Source organism: Symphalangus syndactylus, chromosome 6 (assembly GCF_028878055.3).
Source record: "Symphalangus syndactylus isolate Jambi chromosome 6, NHGRI_mSymSyn1-v2.1_pri, whole genome shotgun sequence".
Lineage (NCBI taxonomy): Eukaryota > Metazoa > Chordata > Mammalia > Primates > Hylobatidae > Symphalangus > Symphalangus syndactylus.
The window spans coordinates 144,721,170-144,736,185 of NC_072428.2; the positions used below are offsets into that span (position 1 = coordinate 144,721,170).

At 52.6% G+C, this 15,016-nt stretch overlaps 1 long non-coding RNA gene across 1 annotated transcript in view; it reads right to left on the bottom strand.

Annotated features, from left to right (window-relative positions):
- Positions 1-677: 677 nt before the first annotated feature.
- The window catches only part of LOC134736931 (uncharacterized), a 40,920-nt gene continuing 26,581 nt past the window's right edge, over positions 678-15,016 (bottom strand). The window contains exon 2 of the long non-coding RNA XR_010121431.1: positions 678-1,167. This is a non-coding gene — a long non-coding RNA (uncharacterized lncRNA). The remainder of the gene's footprint in view (positions 1,168-15,016) is intronic.

The following is a 15,016-nucleotide window of genomic DNA, read 5'->3' on the forward strand; positions in this document are numbered from 1 at the left end:
TTTTCAAGAAGCAGCTTTGGGGGTTTCCTCAAATCCATCCAATGAGCTTCCATCTCTTTTATCTGAGCATCTAGGATGTCCAAGGAGAAACAGCTCCGCTTTTTCCTGCTTCTCCAGGAATCCAGCTTAGTGGGTTTACCTGCCTCTGTCCAAGGCACTCCGTTGTGTGTAGCCCCTGCCTTTGGGTGTGCAGGTGATTCGGGGGCTGAGCTGAGGTGCTAAAGTTAAAATGGCTTAACGTGTGTGACTGTGTGTGAATGTGTGTGTGTGTCTGTGTACGTGTGAGTGTGTGTGTATGTGTGTGTGTGGGAATGGGTGTGAGTGTGTGCCTGTGTGTCTGTGTGGGGGGAATGGGTGTGTGTGAATGGGTGTGAGAGTGTCTGTGTATGTGGAAATGGGTGTGAGTGCGTGGCGGGAATGTGAGTGTGTGTGGGAATGGGTGTGTGTGTGTGAGTGTGTCTGTGTGTGGGAATGGGTGTGAGTGTGTGTGTCTGTGGGAATGGGTGTGAGTGTGTGTATGAGTGTGTCTGTGTGTGGGAATGGGTGTGAGTGTGTGAGAGGCTCTTTCTCAAGACTGTAGGAGTGGGGGCTTCTCCATGGGGACACTTTCAAAGGAGGAAGAAAGAACAAAGGAAGAAGGGTGAGTTTCACTCCTTTCCTTGGATATGAGTCATAACTGAACAATGAATTTGGGGAAATTTTGTTGAACTTCATGCCACGGCCTTGGTGCAGGCACCACATGATCTACCACATTCGGGGTACGTAGGTGACATCCCCCAGCTGTGAGTGCAGGTGCCCCGAGACTGGGTGTGTGCTGGGCATTCCTGGCAGGCGTCGTATCCTCTTTGGTGCCAGGCTGCTCCTGTGGGGCGCTCTCCACCGCCTTCATGGGCCATGGCGAATGCCAGCCGTGACATCGGGGCAAGCTGCCCATCGAGGAAGCCGAGTCAGCTGTCTGCTGCCCTGGCAGCCATGCCTGCTGGTCCTTCACTCCCTGCGAGCAAGGGGCTTAGGGACTGCTCTAAAGATTGGGGTCAGAATCCCAGACCCCAGGATCCCCCATCCCGGCCCATCCTCAGGGAGAGCTGCCAACAGGGTCCCCACGAGTTCCTTCCTCTGCTTTCTTTCCACACTTGGAGCCAGCTTTCTTTTTTGTTGTTATGAAACCTGTATTGAAGAACATCAGAATCTAAGACAGAGGTCCCTCAATGTCATCACCAACCCCATCCGTGTTGGAGTCAGCCCCTGTGCCCCCTGTTCCTGCCCGTGTGCATGTTCATTTTTACAGATTTACAATGACGAGAGAGAGGGTATCGTCCTCTCTTCCCTAAGTTTATGCCACTTGCACCTTCTCATTTTCGCTGGTGCCTTCTTTTCTCAGGAACCTCTTTCCCCCGCCCTCCCTGCTCCCTTCCCCTTACCCTGCTCCATTCTCACCCCTCCCTCCACCCCGCACACCCCTTTCATGCTCCTGCTTCTATGAGCAAACACAGCATGCGTGGGGAGGGTCTTCACTATGGCTTCTCCTCTGCAGCTTGCTTAATAGCTCCGTGGTAATCAGGACCATCTCCCAGTTTGGGAACTGGATTCCTTCTGGGAGGTGGGGGAGCTGGAGGGGTAGGAGCCTCAGAGGAGCTGGAGTCCTGCTGTGACCCCCCCACCCCCATCACCATCATGTCTCCCCCACCATATTAGCAGGTTCCTGCCCCTGCACTTGGCGGCGTCTACCCAAGCTGCCTGAGCTGGCCTCATGAGCAGCGCCTCCAGTACCGCCACAGTGAAAGGGAGGCCGAGGCTCCAGCATCCCGGAGCCCACGAACCCACACAGCCCCCACAGGCTGCCCAACATCTTCTGGTGGTTTCTATTCAACCCCAGAGACTCTTGGAGTTTACCTTAACACTGTCACCTTCCCCAACTCCATGGAGGAGGGGCTGAGCCTCTTAGCATCTTCTGGGACGGCCCCTTCCTCACGGGGGTGGGTGGTGAGGGCGGTGCAGGGGGAGGCTAGGAAGGCTCCTGCATCTCCTGGTCCCTCTGTGGATATATACACAGCCAGTGCCCCAGGCCTGGGTCCATATGAACACTCTCCCTCCCCCACCACCAGGAAAACCAGTCACAGCTGCAGGTGGGCATCCTCCCCTCCTCCCTACTGTGCTCCCAGGCACCTGCTGGCTGTGCTGCGCTTGGCAACACAGGGCTGCCGGCCAGGGTGGGGCCACAGTTAGTCTCATTCCACCTGTGCTGTCGATGACTCACTACATTGTCTGAGTGGGCAGTGGTAGGTGCTGGCTCCAGGGCCAGAGGACGCTTAGCGACTGCTCAGAATCTCCCAGAGGTGGCCTTTCCTCAAGGTACCATCTCCTTCCTCCTTTCACCAGCTCTCCCAAAAATAGGTGTGAGAACTAAAGTCACTTGATGTGAGAGATACGGCGAAGTTCTCACTTTATTTAAAACCCCGGCTTAATCAGATTATTTTTCTTGTGGGCTAAACACTTTCATCCTTTGCCTCCTTGAGAAAATTGTCGAAGCTGAAGGTCTCCTTGCCAATGAATCAATTTCTTCTTCTAGCCCCTTTTCCCTCTCTCACTGCCATTGTACAAACAACCAGCTCATGCTCTGGGTCGGTTGGTTGAGCAGACAGGCAGGTGGCACCTGCACAGGTAAGTGGTTGGGATGAAAGTCAGGTCCTTTTTTCTCCCTCCACAACCAGAACCCCAATTAACCTGGTACCCACAAATTCCCACCCTGGCTAGCACCCTCCAACTTGGCCGATTTTGCATTCAATGCGATTCCAAAAACAAACAAAAAGTGTTTCACGTAAGCCCTTAAGATACAAGAGTAGGGCAGAATTTTAATACCAGTTTTGCTTTAAGATGCAAGTAAGTCTCTTTTGGGAGCCAGCATGAAGTGGAGGCACCACCACTATCCAACTACAGATGGGGTTGGCTCCAGGCGACAGGTGGATGCTGGGCGGGGAAACCAGGAAAGGCTGGGCCCTACAAGGAGCCCACCTGTGACCTGCAAAGGCCAAGGAGGCCAAGCACTCAGGGACTGCAGGAAGACAGGCTGTGGGGGGCATCGGGAGAACCAAGTGTCTTAGTCTGTTTTGTGTTTCTAAAACAGAACACCACGGACTGGCCGTTTATAAAGAAAAGAAATTTATTTTGTGCAGTTCTGGAGGTTGGGAAGTCCAAAGTCGAGGGGCCATATCTGGTGAGAGCCTTCCTGCTGCATCACCCCATGACGGAAGGTGTCCCATGGTGAGAGAGCGTGTATACCAGCTCAGGTCTCCCTTCCTCTTCACATAAGGCCACATCCCCCATCGGGTCCCATCCTGATGTCCTTGTCTAATCCTAGTTACCTCCCAAAGGCCCCACCTCCAATCAACATGTGAATGTGGGGAGTAAGTTTCCAGCCTATGAAACTGCGGGTCACATTCAAACCACAGCACCAAGCAAGCTGGAGCAGCCAAGAGGAATCCCTTCCTGCAGGGCAGGGCAGCCTCTGCCATGCAGGGTTGGGACAGGCCACGGCAGTGAGGGCTCATGAGGGCTGCGCCCAGGCCAGCTCCTGCAGCACCGGCCTCTGGCTAGCTGTGTGCCTGGAGCAGAGGGGAGCAGGACCCATGTCCCAGTCCCCCACATCCCAGATCTCACCGAAGAGATCAACTAGCCTAGGGCCAGGCCAGTAGGAGAGGACCTTGTCCATTTTCTCCATGAAAAGTCAACATTCATCTCTCCAAGTACATGTCACTTCCTAATCTTGAGATGTGTGGAGACAGGCTCTTTATGCTGAAAATCAGCTTCTACGTTTTAATTCTGAGATGTGACTCTGCCAGCCATGGGTGGACGAGGAGGATGGCAGGGGCTTAGCTAGAGTAGCACGTCCTCACTAGACAGGGGTGGGTGGTGTGGGGAGGTGGGGGGCTTGGCCTTAGCCTGAGTGTGATGTTCAGCCTTCACCTTGAGCACAGTGAGAGCCTGAGCCACTGCACCACTGAAGATGCTTGGAAGAGAGACCACAGCAGGCAAGGAGGCTTCCCAGGGGTCTGCGCTGACAAACCAGGGACAAGGGGGGCCAGCTGTGCATGAGCCCACCAGCGCCCATGCAGGCATCCCCACCTTGACCATCTAAGTGTGATCACACACCCAGGGAGTGCACTCAACCTGGCTCTCTCAAGCGTGTTTCTAAACACCAGAGCCAGGAATCCTGTCCTGTTGGTCCCTGAAACATAACCGGTGAGCCCAAGGTCTCCTCGGAGAAACAAGGCTCCCCTCAGGGAGGGCCCCAGAATGTAGGGGCCTCTGTGAGGCAGAGGGTCCCTGAGAATGGTGGCTACTCTGCAGAAACATCACAGCCCAGGAAGAGCTGCCAAAGTAGGGGCCAGGGGAGCCAGAGAGGGGTCTGAGCCGGATGCCTGCAGAGCCGTGGCTCACAGCCTCTAGGAGCTGCGTCCATGAATGTTTCAGAACACATTTGAGGACTGAGGTAGGTGACCAACTTTTTCTTTTGTCAAGCAAGGATTTTTAATCACCCTTACTGGATTAAAGAAAAGACATTTTGGCTGGGTGCGGTGGCTCACACCTTTAATCCCAGCACTTTGGGAGGCTAAGGCAGGCGGATCATTTGAGGTCAGGAGTTTGAGACCAGCCTGGGCAACATGGTGAAACCCCATCTCTACTAAAAATACAAAAATTAGCCAGGCCTGAGGGCATGCACCTGTACACCTGTAGTCTCAGCTACCTGGGAGGCTGAGGCACTAGAATTGCTTGAACCTGGGGAGGCAGAGGTTGCAGTGAGATGAAATCACGCCACTGCACTCCAGCCTGGGTGACAGAGGGAGACTCCATCTCAAAATAAATAAATAAATGACGTTTTAATACCAACAATTAGCATAATTTCAGAATAAAAAATTTTTTTCTTTAAAACTTTGTGGAAAATCCCACACACCCAGTTTGGCCTTGTCTGGGAAATGTAAGGATTCCTGTCTCCTGGGACAGACAGTCTCACAGCCAGGCGTCCTCCCTGTGCAGTGATTCACATCCTGCAATGTCTGCCCTGATGTGTCAATTGTAGAGTTGGTCCCTCATGGAGGCCCAGAGGCCCTAGCCCAGAGCCCCTGTGTCAGTCATTGGCTGAGAGTGGTTGGGACAGGTGACCCCGCAGTTGAGGCGACCCCCCACGATCTCTGGAAAAGGCAGCTGAGCCCCAGTTGCAACCGGTTGGGGGAGATGGTGCTGGCACACTGCAGAGGACCCGGCCCCAATGGCACCCACCACTGTCAGAACTCTCCACCAAGGGCCAGGGTGGATCTTTCCTCCCACATCCAAGCGCACCTGACATCTTCACCTTGAATCCTGAGTTTCTCTCTTAACTCTGTCTCACTCTGTCATGAACAAACTCTGTCTTGAAAGTTGTATTCCTCTGGGGCCAGAAAGGCGAGGAAAGAGGCGCTTTCTCCTGGGAGGTGGGGCTAGTGTGTCCCTGTCGTGGCTGAGCGTGACTGCCCCAGCACCTACGAAGAAAGCCCAGAGACTCTGGAGGCACACCTGGGATAACACCTGGCGTGCTCGGGGGTCACGGCCACCGCCCGGACTCTGGAAAAATAGGAAAAGTGCTCTTGGCAGACAGCAGGGCAGTCAGGAGGGAGCCGGCCCCACCAGCCCAGGCAACGCCCGAGAGCTGCCCTCCCACTCAGCTCCAGGAGACGTTTAAATGGGGCCTAACTCCCCCTATCTCTGATTTAAAAGATAACCAGAAGCAGCAGAGAAAATATCTGAAGTGCTTCCTGGACACACCAGTTAGGAAGTTTCTGCGAGAACCCAGGTAAGAGCTGGACTAAGCAGGGGTCCATAGGTGGGAGGAGGGAGAACGCCTGCCTGGCGTTTACAGAGATGAGTTTGCAGAGATAATGATGCCAGGGCTTCAGGCCCAGCCCCAGGAAGAGAACGGCAGCAGGAAAAGTTAGAGAGAGGAGAGGGAGCAGGAGGTGGAGAGCTCGGCCCCTCCTTCACTGCTGCCCTCTGGGTGACGCTCAGCGGAGGCGCCACATAGCAGCTGCGAGAGCCGAGACAACCTCTGCACTGTTTATGGGATCCCATTAGGGGAGCAGCAGCCCTGCATGACCCCTCAGGTGAGCAGGACACCTCATCACAGGGTAGGCACGTGAGCAGACCTCACCCTCACACAGCTGCCTCCAGGGCTGCCCAGGTCAGGTGCTGAGAAAACAAAAGAGAATGAGACAAAGTCGCCACCCTGGAGTTTACGAGCTGGCGTGGGAGACAGGCTGGCACTGAGGATGACAGTGGAGAGAGATCGGGCCGGGAAGAAGCAGAGGCGCTGGGGAAGCCGGGTCAGCAGGGAGACCCCAGCAGAGTGGGAGCCGGAGGACGGCGGCGGCTGCGGCCTATTTCAGGTGGCGTCCTCGTCACGAGAGGACCTTGAGCGGGTCGTGGCCTTCCTGGGAACCTGCCTACACAGGAAATGACTGCTGGGTGCAGATGTCTTGAACATTTATTACATTCCACGTTGTCAGTCAATAAAACAGCTTTGTCAGCATAATACTGACAAAATCCAGTTCAGGCTGTAAGCCCGAGGGCTTCCAAGAAAAGTGGATCGAGGGGGGCTTACTCAGCTCTGGTGTCCAGGGGGGCCACTGCCTGGTTCCCAGGCGAAAGAGAAACAAGGGCCCTGTGGGAAGAAGGGACCTGCCCCACCGGTTCCCGTGCACCCACATCAGGAATTTTCCCAGAAAGCCATCCACTTTGTTAGAGGCAAAATAAAGGTCATTTGGAGAAAAACCTGCCAGCAGCTGCTGCTGCTTGAAAGTAGAAAAGATTTTAAAAGTAGCAGTGTTGGGAGGCCAAGGCAGGCAGATCACTTGAGGTCAGGAGTTCGAGACCAGCCTGGCCAACATGGCGAAACCCCGTCTCTACTAAAAATAGAAAAATTAGCTGGGCATGGTGGTGCGCACCTGTAATCCCAGCTACTCGGGAGGCTGAGGCAGGAGAATAACTTAAACCTGGGAGGCGGAGGTTGCAATGAGCCAAGATTGTGCCACTGCACTCCAACCTGGGCGACAGAGCAGGACATCGTCTCAAAAAAAAAAAAAAAAAAAAAAATGCAGCAGTGGTTTGAAATCATGTATTTTTATGTGTTATCCTCAAACATCTGAGGGAAATAAGAAAGAATATACTACGGATGAGAATATTAATAATTATCAGAAAAACCTGCCTCGTAGGAACAATCCTGTGACCTCCATCATCAAATCTCATTCAGCAGCCTCCAAATCCCCTACTTGCCCTGGCAGCCACTACCCACCTCACAGCTGTCCTTTGCAGGTTAGTACAAATGTTCTCTTAAATATTCATTTATCTCCCAGCAGTGACAGGTGAGGAATGATGTTGCTTGGGCTATTTCTGCCCCAAGTGACCCCTGTAAAGCCAGGGCCTTGGATTCCCCCCTCTCATATGAGCCCCCTGAGGGGGCTCCCAGCTCCTGGACGGGGCCTTCTCAGGGCCTAGGGCCCCCTCGTCTGCCCAGAACAAACTTCCTCATCCAGATGTCACCATTCATTTCCCCAGGTCCTCCTCCCCACCAGACGTGGGGATTTTAACTTGATCATCTCTGCAAAGACCTGATCTTCAAATACAGTTACATTCTGAGGTCCTGGGGGTTAGGGCTGCAACACCCGAATTGGAGGGGACGTAATCCAGCTCCTGACAATACCGCATACAACAGCTGCGTCTCTGCCTGTGGTATTGTTTTCCAGTGAAAGCATCTTGGAATATTTTCAGAAAGCCTCTCTCTGGGGCCAGGTCTTGCAGAGAATCCTTCAGAAACTGGACAACCCCACCCAAGGCAGTCAGTGGGGAGGACACATTTGGTGCCTCATTGGTCCCTGGACCTGCCTCACAGTCCTCAATGTTCTTCCTCGTTCCCTCTACTCTTTCTTCTCTCTGGTTGACCTTGAAGCTCACTCCTGGTGAAGGCCCCGTGGGAGCAGTGCAATGACAAGAGGAGCCCTTTTTCATCAGCACCCTCACGCTCTCCAGTGGTCCACTGGAGGCGCCTGTGACCTCCTGATGCTGAGGAGCCTCGAGTGGGCGGCCCTCGGGCCCAGGCTCCACCTGGGTGCGGCCTGTTTTATTATCAATACTCACCACCATCATTTGTGGGAGTGTAGTGCTCATATTCCCGTTTAAGAGATGAGTAAACTGAGGCAAGGTGAAGTGACTCAGCTGAGGCCACACCGCAGTTTAATGGGGAAGCCAGGATGAGAGCTGGCGGCTTCTATGTCTATGATCTACACTCTGATGGGAGGTCGTCAGAGAGCGATGTAAACAGAAGGTGACATGCTGGTCCCTTCCATAAAAGCTGTTTTGCAAAATTAAAACACACACACAGTAAAGATCCAGATTTATGCAAGTGAGAGTGAGGGGCTGACTATTTACCAGTCAACAGATCTCCCCAGATGGTTCTCTGCTTGGGCTTGAGATGCTCCTGACCAGCAGGGCTTGGGGAGAGACGTTCTTGCTCCCCTAGAGCTGGCTGACCCGTACCCAGGGGATTCTGAGCGCCAGGGGCTGGGAGCAGCGTGTACCACGTGTTTCCCAAGAGTTAGTCATGTTTGCTCCTCAAACTTATTGTAATCGAGGAATCTAATTAAACAATACAGCAACTGAAAAAACAGTGCAAGAAGAATGAGTGACTGTTTCTATGAAAACTTAGATGAACTACTTTGGAAAGATTCAACAAAAAGCATGCCTAAATATATATACTGGGGCCAGGAGCAGTGATTCACACCTGTAACCCCAGTGCTTTGGGAGGCTGAGGTGGGAGGGTGGTTTGAGGCCAGGAGTTTGAAACCAGCCTGGGCAACATAGCAAGACCCTGTCTCTACAAAAGAAAAAAAAAATTTTTTTTCAATTGAGTGTGTGGCACCTGCCTATGGTCCCAGCTGCTCTGGAAGCTGAGGTGAGAGGATCGCTCGAGCCCAGGAGTTCGAGGCTGCAGCGAGCCGCGGCTGTGCCACTGCACTCCACCCTGGGCGACAGAGCAAGACTCCGTCTCTAAAAAATAAATAAAATATGTACATCCAGATACAGTATGATGTGTGGGCGAGACACCGGTAAAAGACGGAAACAATCATAAAAGTCAGGCAGGATTTCACCCAAGATTGTCTTTAGCTCTCAATCTACCTTGTTTTAAAACCTTTTTATGAGCCATAAAAGACATTAGACTAGTCTATTGTACAACTTGATGAATTCTGATCCTGTGGCCATACGGTTCAAAATAGAGAGATTCTAGCACTCAGAAAGCTCCCTAGTGCCCGCATCGGTTGGTGTCTGTCAACCCCAAGGACGTCATAGTCATTTGGACCCCCCGGCACAGTCATTCCACTTAGAGACCCTGCCAGAAGTCCCAGATCATAATTAGGAGTGAGATTTACACAAGAAGGGGCAGGAAGCCCCAGTCAGTAGTGAACCCAACTCCAAAATAACCCTACACTACAAATAAAACTGAAACTGTACTTTTTATGTTTGAAATTGAAATAAGATAGATGTATTTTTATTAAATCATTCCAACCTTTACAACTTTTCTGTTCATCAGCCAACTAGCCAGAGAAAGGGAGTTTCTGCTGCAGTCGGAGTATAAAAATGAGCTGCAGTTTTCAAAATTTGACCTCATCTAACTTTCTCCAGCTATGCCATTCCTGGAGCGTCCTCAGTCCAGTGCCTGATGCATAAAACATAATAAAAAGGTGGCCCCACCACACCAAATGCTGGGGTGTCTGTAGCAGTGACCGCGTCTCACAGGGATTTTGTCTGAACGCCTGTTCCTCCACTCGCCTAATCCATGGAGGTCAGGGAACCACCTACCTCAACGCACACAGTAGGTTCTTAATAAATGTTGGTCCATGGAAGTCAACCCAGCCCTTAAAGGGAAGGGTAGGAAACAGGTGTGCAGGGAGGGAGGAGTAAAGCCGCCCTGGGCCTGCCAGGCCTGGGGCCACTCCGCAGGGAACTCTGGAGCCAGACAGCCTCGGGGCACCCCTAGCTGAGGGAAGGAGCTGGGCACAGCCCTGTGTCCCCGTCTCTCAGCCAATGGAGGAGGAGCTTGGTCAGTCCCTACAAAGGTTGCAGTGGAGACCCTGCAGCAGGGTACCCACCTACCCATGAAGGCACAGGAGGAACATTCCGCAAATGAGGCCCTTGTGAAGCCACAGAGGTGTGGAACAGCATGGCACAGGACCCCTGCAATGCCCATACCCCATGAGGACCCCACAGTCCCCATCTGTCCCTGGATGCAGTGCAGTGGTTGTCCTCGGAGCCACTGGGGTCTCTGCCTGCTGGCTCTGCCCCTAGTCCTGTGCTGGATGCCCTGGCTCACAGCCCCTCCCCACAGCACCCCCTCCTGCATTCCTTGGCCCACCCGTGGGCCCCTCTTGGGAACGGCTCCTCAACTCCACTGCTTCAGGAAGGGGCAGCTTAATGCTTCCCGAAGCTTCTCCAGCCTCACCCCACTTACCCCCATGATGTGAGCGCTTGGACCCACCGTCCCAGTGACTTGCCTCCACGGTAAAAGAGGGCCTGAATGGGGTTTCTTCAGGGCGGGGATCACGGGCTGATTTCAGAATCTAATGACTGTTATTCTGTCGCATACGCAGAAAAATGAACATGAGAGCTACAATTTACATAAAAATCTGGGATTTAGGGAGCCCCCATAGAATCCCAAGACCCAAGACAGGTCTCTCAATGGGAAAATTTCAGGAAGTGACGCCAGGTGTCCCAATCCTCTGAAGCCCAGCATGTGTGCGCACTGTGGCGCGGCTGCCCCGGAGAAGGTTCAGGCGGCCTTCGGGTGAGGACTCCAGGCCTTCCGGGGAGCTTTCCTGAGCCTGCACCAACTGCCCTCCGTTCGCTCCTCTCCAAAGGGGTCTCAGAAACCCTCAAAAGAGTGTTAGGAAACCATCTTACTAACGAATCTCTGCCTCTTGCTTTCTGCCGTATTTAAAACTCTTCCTTAAGCTGATATGAATTTTGTTAAAAGCACGCGGAGAATGTTTTCTCATTGCCTCCCACCCTGAGCTACGTATTCCATTCCCCCAAACACGCCTACATTTAGTAACTCGAAAAATAGTGGAAGATCGCAAAGCCCATAGATGAAGGTTAAATCAGTTCTGACAGACCCTGATGTGTGAGGAAATATTATGCAGCCATTTAGAATGAGGGAATAATACTTGCAATATAAAAAAGTTTGAAATGCAAACCCCAGAAGCATCTACAGTACATCCCCAATTTTCTAACACACACATGCACACACAGGCTTCTAAGAAATGATTAGAAGGAAATACACCAATGTATTAATGTTGGTTATCTCTGGTAAGACTAAAAGTCATTTTAATTTTCTTTTCTTCTTTCCTGTATTTTCCAAATTTTCCATGGTAAACATACATTGATGTTAATTTTTTGATTGAAAATTCTGCTGGCTCCGCAGCCTGTCTTGTGTGATCACAGTGGAGCTCACGCATCCTCTGGGCTTTGGCACCGTAGGGAGGAAGGCGGCCTTTCCCCAGTGTGCCCTTGGGCAATCCAGATCCACCCAGAGCCTGGGCCCTGCTGGGTGCTGCCTGGCGGGTGCCAGGAGAGGGCTGAGTGGTGGCCGCAGCTGAGTGCAGACACACATGGTGCAGAGCACAGCATGATGCAGTGTGGGACAGTGGGCTTTGCAAACCCCAGGAAGGGACAGCGGCCAGGTGCTCCGCTCCGAACCCAGCCCACCAGGCCTCCGTGAGCACCCCCGGCTGTGACTTGGGCCAGCCCTCAATCTACTCAGCCACTGTTGCTCTGAACATGCCCTGCCCTCCTGCCGGGCCGGCTGGGCTCTAGGAGGGGGTGGCCTGTGCAGGAGGCACATGTGAGCTCAAGGGCACACCAACCCCTCTCACTAGTCATGTGCTGGGCCCAGCACAAGCCCGCTCACTCATTGCTCACTCCCGCCAAGGTCAAGCTTCTGAACCCCTTCTTAGAGACAAGGAGACCTGGGCTTGGCCCTCGCGTCCACGTAGTCGCCAACATGACATGACGGAGCCAGAGCCCCCAGCCCAGCCCTGCCCAGCCTGGCCCCTCCTCCACACCGGCTGCTTCTGTGCCTCCTGCAGGGCCAGCTTCTCAGCAGCCCCTCTCTCTGCAGGAATTCACTCCCTTGGAAGCTGGGCAGACGCAACCCAGAGCTTTGCCATCCTGGACTTGGGCATGCCCATGTGTAATGAGGAAGGGCGTCATTTTAAACAACCAGATACTGTGAGAACTCTATCACAAGGCAGTACCAAGGGGATGGTGCTAAACCATTAGAAACTGCCCCGTGATCCAATCACCTCCCACTAGGCCCCACCTGCAGCACTGGGGATGTCAACTGAGCCTGAGATTTGAGGGGGGATACAGATCTAAACGTATCAGAAGGGAAGAGAGCCATCCTGGGAGTGGGCAGGCTTTCCCGGTGGACCTTAGGGAGTCACCCCACATCTGTGTCAGTACAGCCAGACTTAACAGTGGAAAGAGCCATCAGACCAGTTCAGGAAGCTGGGCAGGAGATGCCTCAAGGAGATGAGGCCAGCAGTATGGAGCAGCAAGTCCCACTGTGCCCCCACTCCGGGGGGCTGCAAGAATGACCTCACAGGGCCTGCCTTCCCCCACACCCTGTAGGCTGTGCAGCTCCCCTAGCAAGACATGGAGCTGTCTCCCCACCCCTGGAATTGCTGGTCATGTGCTGTGCCTCGGCCAGCAGAGGTGGCAGGGTGACCTTGGCCTTGTTCCCCCTGAGCTCACTGGCTTTTTTTTTTTTTTTTTTTTACTGTAAGTTCTGGGATACATGTGCAGAACATGCAGGTTTGTTACGTAGGTATACATGTGCCGTGGTGGTTTGCTGCACCTGTCAACCCGTCATCTAGGTTTTAAGCCTGGCATACATTAGGTATTTGTCCTAATGCTCTCCCTCTCCTTTCTCCCAAGGTGAGCAGGTCCTGGGCACAGCCACACCCAAACCAAAGGTGCCCTTGGACAGGTCACAGTCTTCATTGCTCAGGCTGGTTTGAGTCGGGTTCCTGTTACTTGTAAGAAATCCCCTGGATTTCCAAGCCTCCGACCACACCTCTGCCTCAGGTCCAGTGCACTGAGACCCAGCCCACAGCTCTCATCACGTTGCAGCCCCTTCACCACTTCCAGCATCATCTCATTTTCCAATAGGCTGAAATCCAAATGTGTTCACTCTCATGATCCAGTACTCCCCATGACCTGGTCCTAATCTGCATCTCCACCACCATCGCCCATCATTCACTAGATATGCACACGCCTACTGTTGCAGGCCCTCAGATTGTGAACACATATTGGATGAGGCAGCAAAGAGCCCTGCCCCCGGGGGGAATACAGACACCAAATGGGGAACACGATAAATAAGTAAATTATATAGTATGTAAGAAGATTGTAAGTGCTTTGACAGAAAGGAAGGAAGGAAGGAAGAGAGGGAGGGAGGGAGGGAGGGAGGGAAAAAATAAAAGAAAGAAAGAAATCTCCCCTTTCCAAAAACGAGAACCCTGGCTTCCAACAGCACTGGTGGAATCTTGTATTTGCTCAACCCTACAAGACAGAAAATCATTACAGAATTGCTGCCCTGCACCACAGTGAAAGCAAACCCACAAGTCGAGTTCAATATTTGTTTGTAGGTCTTTTGTCTGCAGGTCAAGGGTTATAGTCAAGTTCCGCGTTCAATGTTACTTGGGTTAGTTTCTGTTGTGGTGGTGGGGTTGGTTTGTTGGTTTGGTTTCTTGACTTGTTTTGATTTGGTTTGGTTTTGGCGTGGTCATGTTATTATCTGAAATACAATTAGCTCATATTTCCCACATGCTGTGATAAACCTTGATAATAAGTCAGTCTCTGTGAACCAGCTAGATTGTGTGTTCTCCCTGCTAACCCCAGAGCACACTGAAGGCAGGTGCTTATTATCTTATTCATCTTTACGTCCTTAACACCAATCACAATTTCTGTCATAGAGTAGGTGCACAGTAAATATTTGTTAAATTCAACCACTGAACCTAAAGGGTTTCTGGATAACTTTTTTTGCAAAATCCATGTAAATGCCGTAATAAAAAATTTGCATATATATTCATAGACTAGCATCCAAACCACAAGCACTTACTTTATGAAGAATTCAGACATACGAAGAGGAGATTAATGACTCATAATTTAGAACCCCACCTACTGTCCCCTGGGGGGCGGGCAGGGCTGCCCTCCAATGCCTACCTCATGCCCTGTGCAGAACACGTGAGGCTCACCACCTCCAAACGGATGCAGTGCGCCCTCCGCCTCAGGCAGGGCACTCTCCCACACATGGGCAGCTTCTCACACAGAGATGGTATTAGGGCCTTTTGGGGATTTGGGAATCTTGAATGCTCATGGGAAGACTGACAGGCTTCTGGGATGCCTTCTGTGAGTGGCTCAGGACAAAGTTGTGAGTGCAGCGGCCAAAAGATCTGCAATCCGTCGTGGGTGGGGTAGAGCTACCCAATGTGCTGGCAGCATAGGGAAAATGCCGAGGAAAATGTGACGGCAGGTGCCCACTCTTAAAGCAGCCACAAGTCTTTACTGAGGTCCTGCCGGGTCAGATCCTATGCTGGATATAACAGGGGAAGGCACGCGTTTGAAAGGATTTCTCAGCCGCAGACGCAAGCCATGCATAGCACTCAGTGAGAGACTGACGTCCAGGAGCATGGACCGAGGTGCAGCGGTGGGGCAAGGAGGCTGGACTTGAGAATGACTTTCAACCACCAGGATCTGGTGACCACCTGGATGTCAGGGACAGAGAGAAAGGCCCAGGTGGGGAAAACTCAAGGCTTCCAGTGTGGGAGGCTGCTCCACTCACCTGGACCCCAAGGGTCCTGGGGAATGGGCCTATCTGATGGGCAGCAGAATGAGCTGCTCAGAAAACAGGAAAGACATCATTTCAGATCTGAGGCAG